Source organism: Phoca vitulina, unplaced genomic scaffold, assembly GCF_004348235.1.
Source record: "Phoca vitulina isolate PV1807 unplaced genomic scaffold, GSC_HSeal_1.0 scaffold18, whole genome shotgun sequence".
NCBI lineage: Eukaryota > Metazoa > Chordata > Mammalia > Carnivora > Phocidae > Phoca > Phoca vitulina.
Window position 1 is genome coordinate 24,251,144 of NW_022589721.1, and position 12,616 is coordinate 24,263,759.

A 12,616-nucleotide genomic window follows, 5' to 3' on the forward strand; every position below is an offset into this window, starting at 1 on the left:
GGCTCTCTGCTCAGTGGGGAGCTGCTTCTCCCTCTGCCTCTCTCACCTGCTCGTGCTCTCTCGCTCTCAAATAATTAAAATCTTAAAAAAAAGTGATAGAGGTGCCACAGTATAAAGAATGTTCAGAGAAGCCCTCTCCGACAGGTGACATCTTGAGCAGAAAAGACAATAAGAGATTGAGTCCCAGAGACATCCTGTCGGCTATGGGATCTTGGCCTTCAGTTGCCTCACATAAGATGAACCAACCCCATGAGATGTTAAATAATAATGGATGAGAAAGTACTTTGTGCACAGGAAAGCCATTATGAAATGAGTTCAGGGAGTTTTGTCTACCTGTGCTGGCCCTACGAAACCTGAACTGTGCCTCAAGCAAAGCACTCATCAATGTCGGGTAGGCAAGGGTTTCAGCTAGCTATAGGAAGAAATTCATAAGGCAGCGTATGTGAATAAAGATTTTTCTCTGGCAAAGTAAAGGGTTGAGAAATGAACCTTGAGGGGCATTCTAAAAAATAAGTAAATAAACAGGCACTCGCTTTCTCCTCATGAGCACTTTAAAAGTTTGGTTTGCGGGGGGCGCCTGGATGGCTTAGTTGGTTAAGCACCTGACTCTTGGTTTGGGCTCAGGCCATGATCTCATGGGTTGTGAGATCGAGCCCTTCTTTGGGCTCCACACTCAGTGGGGAGATTGAAGCTTGAAGATTCTCTCCTCCTGCCCCGCCCCCAATCCTCTCTCAAATAAATAAATAAATCTAAAAAAAGCCAAGTTTGGTTTGGGACACACCAAAGTTGAGGTTCTGGGGAGTTAGCCAGATGGCAACAGCAGGCAGCTGAAGACCAGCACCTGGAGGTCACTTGCTTGTGTGCAGTGGTTGACAGAAAATGAGCTTTTGGAGTATGAACCACTCAGAAGAAAATCTTACCTCTTTTTCCACATACTAACCAAGTCATCCTGCATCTGACAAGTTCTGTGACTTGGAGCATTATGGCTCTTACCAGCTTGGGCTAATTAAGCTCTGTGACCTCAGTAACCCTGTGCTTCCCTGTGGAGCAGTTGAGCATAACACACAGTACTAAGACTTCCATTCACTCCAAGAAGGACACCCTCTAGGCTGGAAATCAGTTTTGACTTTGATTTTGTACTTATTCTATTCTCCTCTGTGTTGCAAGTCATCTAATGCCTGTCACCTCATTGGGTTGGCCGTACCTTCCATCCTGTATGTATGACATATATAAACACTTGATAAATAGGAGCTATTATTAAAAGCCTAGAGTCAGTGAATAATTGCCTCAGTTCCCAGAGCCCTGGATTCCCGAGCTTTCTCTCCTAATAACTGACGTTCTCACCTTGGGCCTTAGTGCCATCACTTGTAAAATAAAGGGGTGGGTGTGCCAAAATGACCACACAGATCCCTCCCAGCTGAAGCCAAGTCTGTGCATACCCCCAACTCTACAACGCAAGAAATAAAGTTTATTACGAGAAGCTAAGCTAGCTGCAATGGTAAACAGCCGGGGATTTCTTTCATGACGCAATTCACCGGAGAGCTCAAAATGCTGCCATCAATTGTTTCAGTTTCTCTTGGAGATTATGTTATACTGCTCCTCCTCCCCATCTCCTCTGGCCAGGAGAGGAATATGTGAACAATGAGATATTGTACCCCGGTAAGTACATACCTCCTCAGACTGTCTGCAATTAGAATTTCAAAGGTTCACACTTCTACCCACAATTTCTGGGGTTCATGGGCCATAATCCTCTTTAAATTTGAAACCATGTCCCAGTGCAAGCCATGTGTACCTCTCATTTTCTCAAATAGCCTGAAAACCATTCCTGGATATCTCAAAGTGAATAGAGTCTAATGTAGGCAAAACTTAAAACGCTGGATTTCTTTGTGTGGAGCTGCTCGGAAATCTACATCATCCTTTGCAGAGCCAGAAAACACACACCCATACATACACTTGTATGTGCTCGGCTTTGAATGAAGTATGCATCATCTTTCTTGTTATCATCATCCCCATCAAGGCAGTTAAGCACCCTCACACTCCTCATGCAGTTTCTTACTCTGAGCGCGGCCGACTGGGGTAAGACAGGAGTCCTTGTAGCATGCTTTAAATAAGAAGAGTGGTGGCTTATTCTCATGAACAGCGATGGCACTACTGACCCCATTGTCATCAGGGAATTGGCAGACTTCTATTTCCAAGTGTAGGCTTCACTCCAGCCCACCTACCTAACAACCAAGGGGTTGCATTTGCAAGATGGCCAACAATGTACCAGGGAAAGGAGAGTGGGGTGGGGAGTTTGGGGTGCTCTATGGGAGCGAGATCAACAGCACCAGCCAGCATCCCAACCTGATGGGACGAAACTTAGAGCATTCTTCAAAAGCTCCCAGTGCCTTCATGAGACAGGGGCAATAAGGTGGGAAGAGAATATGCTTTATGTTATGTGAACTGGGGTTGGAATCTCTATTCTGTTGATTATCAGCCTTGTCTTCTCATCTGCAAAGTTAGCGCAATAATAAAACTACAATACAGGTTGTTAGGGGAAATAAACCAAGGGGATGTGGATAAAGAGGTTGACGCATAGTGAATACTCAACCAATGTTAGTTCCCTTTGAACTTGCTTTTTATGTGAAGCATGACTATAAATACACCTCTTTTCATTCCAGGACTCAGATATATCTCTAAATTAGTCACCTGGAGGAGGAAAAAAGAGGAGGGGGGGTGCATGGCAATTCCCACAGTATGAGATCTCAGATTTGGGAATCTTTTTCAGAGACCTAGGTTATTCTTGTAAGCATCCTTTGTGAGGTCAAATCCATGAGTGATAGTTTTGGACTTTGGAAGTAAATAACCAGTATCTAGAGTCCAATAGAATGAATACTAATCAGGATCAGAAATGAGTTAAGGTCATAAAATAAAAGCCTCATTTTCACGGAACACAGTCCTATAAAGAAGGACATTCAAAGCAAGGCAACTTCTAGAGGATAGAACAGGGCATTTATTTTGCAGGAGCATGAGTTATAAGCTGCATGAATTTCATTTGAGTTTACTTAGTTTTCAGGAATTTATTTATTTTACAGGAGCATGAGTTCTAGCTAAGACAGACTTGGGCTCACATCTCTGCTGCGTAGCAGCTATAAGACCTTGTTGAAGTAATTCACTTTTCTGGGTCTCAGTTTTCACATCTGAAAAATGGGAGCAATGATAGTAACTCTGTTAGTGCTCTGAGCATTCAATGAACTAGATCACATAAAGTGCTTATCAAGATCTGAGATAGCACAGTAGACAATACTTTTCAGATAATACGGGAATATTGAAAACCTTATCTGGAGATATAAATTCTGATATTCCTTCCAAAAAAAAAAGAAAGAAAAGAAAAGAAACAGAGACCTGCTATGTACCAGATACTTTGCTAAGTGAATAGAATTAGAATTTTGGACACACATACCCCTCTTTTTATTTATTTATTTATTTATTTATTTATTTATTTATTTGAGAGAGATAGAGGTGAGTGGAGGGAGGGGCAAAGGGAGAGAGAGAATTTTAAGCAGACTCCCCGCTGAGAGCAGAGGCCAGATGCTGGACAGACATGGGGCTCCATCCCAGGACCCTGAGATCACAACCTGAGCCAAAATCAAGAGTCAGATGTTTAACCTACTGAGCCACCCAGGCACGCCCCCCACCCCACATATCCTTCTTTAAACTTCATGACAGCTTTATAAAGTAAGTATAATTATCCCAGATTAACCGGACAGAGACCTGAGGCTACGGAGGTACAGAATCCCACTGACTGAGCTCCTGTCCTGGGCCAGGCGCTACACTAGTGGTTAGGGATGCAGCCTCTGAATTCATTCATACAACAGTCTTGATGTGGGAGTAAATAATGGAAACTGAGACACGAGGAAATCTCACTGCAAGTTAAGATCCCTGAGCCTGGCAGACTACATGCAAGGCTTTTGCAAAATCGGTCTCTTGCCTCTACCCTTGCACAGTGCTACTCTGTTCGATATTTCTCCCAACCCAGGCAACCAAAGAAAGTATTCTCATTTCCTTATTTTACCTGATAACTTATGAATTCGTTTTCTATCATTTTAATGAAGCGCTAGAAGAGAGGAAAGCACTGCAGGGGGGCGGGGGGCAGGAGGAGGGAGGGATGCATTTGATTGCCTGTGTTTTACTGCTAGGCTCCTGTTGCCATATTCTCCCTAAGCTAAATAAAGACTGCTTTTGTCATGTGCCTTGTATGAGTGCTTCCCAAGTACACTCATGTAATTTCATGCAATGAAAAAATAAATAAATAAAAAGCCTATTCTAGTCCCAAATGTACTTAATTTAAATACTCCAAGTAAACCGCTCGAGTGTTCCTCAGGAAGTAAAGAGGAGAACATGGTTTATTTGGAGACCAAAAAACTACTCTCTTCCACCTCCCTGCTCCCTGACTGTTCCTTCTGATGGAGAGAAGAAAAGAGTCAGGTAGAGTGCTGGAACCTGAAGACTCACAGTATACATATCAACTGAATGAACTCAGGCATAGATTTCTGTCTGTCCTGTGAAATTAGATCAACTAACAATTGCTGTGCTTCTTATATGCCCGGCGCTCTTCTGCGTCACTGCTGGCGTGACCTCACTAAATCCTCGCAGCAACCCTATAAAGCAGGCACGGGTATTCTCCCCATTTTACACAAGGGGGAAACCTGAAGCCTAGAGGTCACCTTGGCAAGTAGTGGAGCAAGACTGACCAGTCTGATGTCACAGTCCATGTAATTAGCCACCTTGCACCCCAAGCTCATCCAAGACAGTGGGTTGGTAGCCCCAGGATAATTTTCTTTCACACAGAGTCTATGGGTTATCTTTTTTCCTGCGGACCTCATTACAAACCCAACTCAAACGCAAGCTTCACTGGTCTGGAGAGCACCCCCCTTGCCCATCTCTCCAGCTGAGACTAATCTTCCCGTGGATGCTTGCAAGATAGCTTTTCTCACTCTGCATAAGCAATGGAGGATGCTGGCACCACGCAAAGGGACTTCAGACTCCCTACACGTGGAGAGACAGAACCTTCCCAGTGACAAGCGGCTCGGTGGGTGGCAGGGCTCAGCTCAGAACTCAGATCTTCCTACTGATTTTCCTGCACTACAAAATTCCCAGACTGTCAATCCCTGAGGGCACTGGGGGACTGAATCTATCTTTCTCTGTATCACCTACATCCCCGAGGTTCCTGGAGGCCCAGGCTTGGTATTTTCCAAGCACCATATCCTGAAATCTCCTAAGGAGCCTCGTGCGATACCATACTTTCTGCTGAGAGAACTCAGAGACACGCACAAGCCACTCAAGGTCGACGGTTAATCAGTGGAGAACTACCGTTCACAGCCAGTCTGAATGTGAACCCTGCAGGCTTCTCCCCACAGAAGGTACTGTCTAGTACAGGCCCCCTGGGGGCCCCCAATAAATGTGCTTTAGATTGAACCAGCTCCCTTTTATGAACTACATCATTTCTACTATGAATAAAACAACCTCCAGTGAAGAAAAATCATGGTGTTATATGGGATTCCTAAAAACTTGCCATCTACAGGAGTGAGCGATTTTAAATCTTAGTTTATTTCTGAAAAAGAAACATTAGCCTGAAAAATGAGAAGAACTTATAGAACATCCAGGTTTCTTTTCTTTTCTTTTGACAAATATGTTTTGTTTTCCATTTAGACTTCATCATACTCATGCCCACTTCTGTGCTATCTCAAGACTGAGAACATGCCTCTTTTATGACCCTTTTCCATGGCACCATTTTTCAAATATTTCTGTTCCTCCAACAAGACTGTGAGCTCCTTGAGAGCAGGGGATTTTCCATTCACTATGACAATCCCAGAGCCCTAGATGCTTGAGAGATGTTCACTGAATAAGTGAAGAGAAGAATGAATGAATGGGCATTCACAGGGACGGGGTGTGGGAGGAATCCTGGTTCTCGGAGTCGCTTTCATCATTCATCACAGACTATAGAGCCAGTTCCCTGGAAGGGAGTTCCCCCACATTCCCTGTGGGGGACCAGGGCCAGATCCCAGGTATCCTGGTTCCCAAGGGTCTCCCTGCTCCTCCACCTTTTCCAGTTACATTTCAAAGAAGGGATTAAAGACCGTGTCTCCAGAAAAATACCTGAAACCCCCCTGTAAGAAGAGCCTCTGCTCACCCTTGCATCACAGTATCGAGGAATGCTTATAGACATCTGCCTACTATTTAAAAACTGTAATATATAAAATCTAGCGCAAGGTCAGTAAACGGACACCCCTAATTTTGAGCAAGAAGATTGTGAGTACACCACAGAACCCAAGTGGTACTCCTCCTTCGGTTTTTATTCTCTTGTCTCTTTTCTTTCCTTCTCTCCAAAGCCAGGTGAACTGGGGAGCTCAAGGGCAATCAATGTTAGCAGATGGGCCTTCTACCTCCTCCCATCCTATCCTCCCTTCCTTAAGAGCCCCTTTGTAAGAGTTAAGAAGTCATACATGCATGATCTAGATTCGGATGACCCGAGTTCAAGTCCCCACTCTGCCACTTCACAGGGAATGTTAACCTTAGGCAAAGTATTTAATGTCAATTTCTTCACTTTTAAAAGGAGGATAATGAGAAGACCTTTCTCTCATAAGGTTTTTGAGGTATAACCAAGATAATCCTTGCAAGGAGCTTAGCACAGTGTCTGGTGTATAGAAAATGATCAATAAATGTTAGCTACAAATATCACCATTTGTATTCTAAAAAGGTCCTATGCTAGACGCCTTGGGAGTCAAGAAGATACACAAGACAGCCCCTGTCCTCCTAAGTAGGCATAGACACAAGTTTTCAGCACAACTGATGAAATGTTCAAAGAATTCAAACAAAAATAAATATGGATTTCAAATATGTGACCTATGAATATAAAGTCCAAAAAAAAAAAAAAAGAAAAGAAAAAAGAAAAGTCATTTCATGTATGGCTAGCTCTCTGATTTGTCCAAAGCCCAGTTAGACCTATTTTTATGAGCACTTTTCAAAGCTGCTGATCATCTGAAACACCACTCAAGAAGAAAACTTTGATAAATGACAGCTCTTTATGACTTTGGCATTGAGAAGGAACATGGAATGCCAGGGAGGCCGGCTCCTTTTCCAGAGCCAAATCGTTTTCACCTCCTTTGGCCTCCTTTTCCCTGTAGTTAAAACCAGGAGCCTGGGGCAGAAGCTCTCGGATCCTAGGACAATAACATCCTATAATTTGATGAATTCTTTTTTGACATCAGTGTTACAACCAACCCCAAACACCACAAGGCCGCCCACCCTGTCTTCAGAGCCACCTGCAAGCCAAGAACAGTCTAGAGGTCATCAATTCTGGGTTGGGGGTCCCCTGTTAGAGGCACCCTATATTATGTGAATCTATCACAGTATCCAGTTGTTGCTTTTCAAAAGTATGATTTCACCTGCAAGGTATTTAAACCCACATAACAATGAGCTGTATTATAACAGAATTTTTTCCTAATTATGTCAAATGTAGGGCATCGCTCTATTTGAAAAAGGAAAATTGCCCACCCACTGCAGAGCTTTCTTCTGAGCATATGCTCTTTGGTTAGCATCTTTCTCAAATGCGAACATTCCACATCACACTAGGGGTTCTAATTAAAAAAAAAAAAAAACAACACAACAACAACCCTCTACGGTTGCTAGCAAACCTTCTGACAGACACATCTAGCTTCTCTTCCCTGCTTTTTATTTTACTTTTTGTTTTTGAAAAATTAGTCATACTGCTCTGGCTGTAGAGATTTAGAGGTTATTATACAAACTACTTTATAAAATTGCTCTGTTTAAGTGGACTGCTGATTGGATCTGGAGATGATTACTTTCAATATCTTCCATTTTTATTTTACGAGCAAACTGAGTTTTTTCCTAGTGTCTGCCTTTGGGAATTAACTTTCATTTACCCCCAACTAATTTCAGCATCCTGAATTTAGCAGTTCAGACAGACCTTGTAGGACATTGGCTATATTTTCTGTCTGCCCTACATATCCCCTTCTTTTAGGAACTACCCCCTTCCTGACTCCACGTGATTCTCCAGAGATTGTCAACCACATGTCTCCACGTGCCCAACCAGAGGGCTGGGCCCTGGCTCTCTACCCAGAGTATCCCAGACTCCTGAAAGCAGCACCGATGGGTATTCCCAACAATAGGCAATAAACTCCAGCAAGGCCAATCGGGGAGATTTACGGAGGGCTGATATGGGTGCTGGGGGGTAAAGAGCGATATGCTCTAGCTCAAAGGACTTAGTAAGCCTTCAGCTACTGGTGACCATCTTTGCTACACACGACAGAACATGCTTAAGAATGATGCAAACCGAAAGACAGCAAGAACTGCAGGGAGGGCAGCAGAGAGGGACAGAGAGAGTCCTGGTGACGTCACTGGAATCACTGGCTCTGCATAATCTACACCATGCCCGATGCCAGTCCAGCCCTGGAAGTTCCCAGGTATGTAAGCAACTATACTTCTTTTTTAGCAGAAGCTGGTCTGAGATGGGTTGGTACCAATAAAACTAGAAGAGCTCTGGCTAATCTTTTCCTGGGTTCTGGTACCATCTTCATTGTTAGTAGATGTGTTCTCTTGGACAAGCAATTCACTGCCTCAGAGCCTCAGCTTCCTCTCTGTAAAATGGGGATAACAGTATCCACCTCAAAGGATTGTCATAAAGAGTAAATCAGAGGGGCGCCTGGATGGCTCAGCTGGTTAAGCAGCTGACTCTGGATTTCGGCTCAGGTCATGATCCTGGGGTCCTGGGATCGAGCCCCAAGTCAAGCCCCATGTCGGGCTCCACACTCAGCGGGGAGTCTGCTTGAGGATTCTCTACCCCTCGGCCCCTCCCCCCACTCTCTAAAATAAATAAATAATTTTTTTTTTTTAAAGAGTAAATTAGATAATACACATAACAGAATGGGAGAAAATATTTGCAAATCATATAATCTGATAAGGGTCTAGTATCCAAAATACATTACCTCTTACAATTCAACAATAAAAAGATAAATAACGGACGCCTCGGTGGCTCAGATGGTTAAGCGTCTGCCTTCGGCTCAGGTCATGATCCCAGGGTCCTGGGATCGAGTCCCACATCAGGCTCCCTACTCAGTGGGGAGCCTGCTTCTCCCTCTGTCTCTCTCTCTCTCTCTCTCTCTCTGTCTCTTATGAATAAATAAATAAAATCTTAAAAAAAAAAAAGATAAATAACTAATTTTTAAAATAGGCAAAGGACTTGAATAGACATTTCTCCAAAGAAGATATAAGCACATGAAGAGATGTTCCATATTATTAATCATGTAGGGAAATGCAAAGCAAAACCACAACGAGACACCACTCACACCCACCTGAATGGCTACAATGAAAAAGATGTAAAATAACAAGTGTTGGAGAGGATGTGGAGAAACTGGAACCTCACACATTGCTGGTGGGAATGTAAAATGATGTAGCAGCTTCGGAAAACAATCCAGTAGTTCCTCAAAAGGTTAAACATTGGGTTCCCATATGACCCAGCAATTCCACTCTTGGGTATTTACCCAAGTGAAATGAAAACACACATCCATGCAAAGACTTGTACATGAATGCTCATAGCAGCAAGACTCGTAGTAGTCAAGCAGTGGGAACAATCCAAATGTCCCTGAATGGATAAACAAAATGTGGTATAGCCATATAATAGAATATTATTCAGTCATCAAAAAGGAATAAAGTCCTGCTATGTGCTACAACAGAGATGAAACTTGAAAACACATGATGCTAGTGAAAGACACAAAAGCCACAAAGGATACGATTCTATTTATATGAAACATCCAGAATAAGCAGATGCACAGACACCGAAAGCAGACGGAAAGGTGGTGGCTGGCAGGGGGTGGTGGAAGGGAGGCAGGAGGAGTGACTGCCAACTGATACAGGGTTGCTTTTAGGGAGTGATGAAATGTTTTAGAATTCACGGTGATAGTTACATAACTTGGCGAACACGACTGAACTGTACACCTTAAAAGAGCAAATTTGACATTATGTGAATTATATCTCAATTCTAAAAACCATCACTATGCAGATGCAGGTAGAAGGTACATCTTACTCTCTGTGAATAATAATACTTATACTGTGTGGTGGTGGATGGTGGCTGCACTTGTGAGCATAGCACAGTGTGCGGAGAAGTTGGGTCACTGTGTTGTACACCTGAAACTAACGTAGCCCTGGGTGTCAACTATATTCAGATTTTTAAAAATTGAAGAAAAAGAATAACAATGATAATGGCTATCATTCAGTATCTCCTATGTACATGGCACTTCACATACTGATTTTGTTTAAACCTGAAAGCAACTCTACAAAGTAGCGGTTACTCTCCTCCTGTTCAATGGAAGTGGTCCCACACACTGGTGAGTGGAGGAGCTAAGATCAAATACAAGTCCATCTGATTTCCAAGTATAAGCGCTTTCCACTACACTACACTCTTTGTACAAATAGTAATTGGAATGGCTGGCATGTGGCAGGGACTACTGGTTATGTATGTCTCCTCTATCTGGTCTCCCTTTCTTCAGTAACCATTTGATTCAGGGCAGTAATGTGTTCAGCCAAAAGACTCATCTTCCAGCCTCAACTACAGCTGGTATGGCTGTGTACCTAAGTCTAGCCACTGAGATGTAAGCTGACGTGCTATGTAGGATTTTTGAGAAAGTACCTTAAAAAGAGCTAATTCGGCTAGAGGAGGAATCCTGTTGCCCTTCCCCTCTTCCTCCATCCTGCTGCCTGTAGTGAGGATGTGATGGCTGACACTCCAGCAACCATTTTGGAACATGAGGTAATAGGAAGGATGGCACAACCAGAGATGGAAAACAGCTTGGGTCTCTGATAACCACAGAGGCACCATCTGGCTTTGGGCTAGCTCTAGACCTCTTTAGTCTGACAGACAGAAGGAAAAAACCCTAATTGCTAATGTTATTTGGATTTTTGTTTATATGCAGTTGGAATCTAATCTTAAACATGAGCCCATGAACATGCTGAACCAACTAAGAATGTATAAAAATAGCTCATCTCAGAAGTGATCAAATTAGAAGTATTCTACCAGAGTCATTTTCCCCACCTTGTCCTCTTTTAGATTCTATATTCAGAGGCGTAGAGATTCTATTGAATTATTCCGAAGACAATCACTATGGCCTACTTTATGGAGTTATAGAATCATTAAAAAGACTGGTCTCAATTTACAGAGTACAGGCATTACATATTATAAGACCTTAAATTTCATCTCAGGAATTGCTTCAGAAATACAGCCACAGAGGAGCCAACAGGCTCCCACAAAGTGGATTTCTGAAGAAGCAAATTTATTTACACAACCTTTGCACAATTTGGTTAAGAGAGAAGAGACGGGAGAGATTCCAAATAGGAAATAAGATGATAAAGCTCAAAGACTTCTTTGCTTTAAAATCAATGTTCTGCCCAATCTTTCCAGAGTAACCATTTAAAATTCCAGAATTATTTTCCCTGCCTGAAAGACAAATGGTGGTGGTCTTTCACAGTTGAAATAAGGTCACAGTTTTGTTGCTTATTTGTTTCCATAAGACAGATGTGATATTTACTAGTGCATGTATTATTTATAACCCAACAGCGAGTTGGTATCGTATTGTTGGGTCAAGAATGGGTTTTCTTTGGTTATCCTTCTTTCTCATTAAGGTTCTCAAGAATTCCAGCTACAATGACCTAAGTGAAGAGATACATTTGGAGGAAGGAAACATTTTTCCACACTGTTTTTTTTTCTGCAGCTTAATATATCTGATTCTGTACACACTATGGATAGAGCTGTAACCCAAATATTCCTTATGAGGGTAAAAAATTCTACTTTTGTTATTTTGTGTTATAGGCAGTGTATCTGTGTATATCTGAAAGTAAGTGAGAGGAGAGAGAATTCAGATAAAACTTATTAGTTCTTTCTCCAGACCTGGATGGCATTTTTACCCTACTTCTTCCTTTTCTAGAGGAAAAGGTGTATGCATGTGGATGGACACACACACACTCACACTCACACACAGACACACACCCCCTATCTGATTTCCTCTAGAACACAGGAATCAGGGAGGAAACCACACAGATCCCCAGGGAGCCAAATTCATTTCTACAAAGTCCATGTACCAAAACTCATGCATTCTGATCACAGGAGTGCCCCCTCATTTTCCCTTACTATATACCCAATTCTAACACATTTGGTGAGCTGGTCTTTAGGTCTTCAGCAAACTGAGCAGAGCAGTGATGCTGGGAATAGTGAGAAGGGGCAACAAAAAAGGGGGAAAAATACCAAAATCTGTGGAAATTTGCTAACACCCCCACTAAAAAGAAATTCTACATCGTGTGCCTGCTAACGAGGGCAAACCATTCTGTTCAACGGATACCAGCCTCAATAAAAAGTGATACTCCAAATGATGAACCTTTGTCATCAAGAGGAGTTTTGAGACATGATGCTATATTCTAGGCACCATGCCAGATGCAGGCCTTTTAGAAGGGCTTTCAATCAGACCAGCAAAAGTAACAAAAATAAAAAATATTTGGCGCGCAAAGGCTTTACAGAAAATGGAAATTTGTTGAGGAAAGCAGCAGTGGCTAAGCTGACAACAGATTA

At 42.6% G+C, this 12,616-nt stretch overlaps 1 protein-coding gene across 8 annotated transcripts in view; it reads right to left on the reverse strand.

Moving 5' to 3' along the window:
• The window catches only part of ASAP1 (ArfGAP with SH3 domain, ankyrin repeat and PH domain 1), a 344,878-nt gene that overhangs the window by 270,438 nt on the left and 61,824 nt on the right, over positions 1–12,616 (reverse strand). The window lies entirely within an intron of this gene.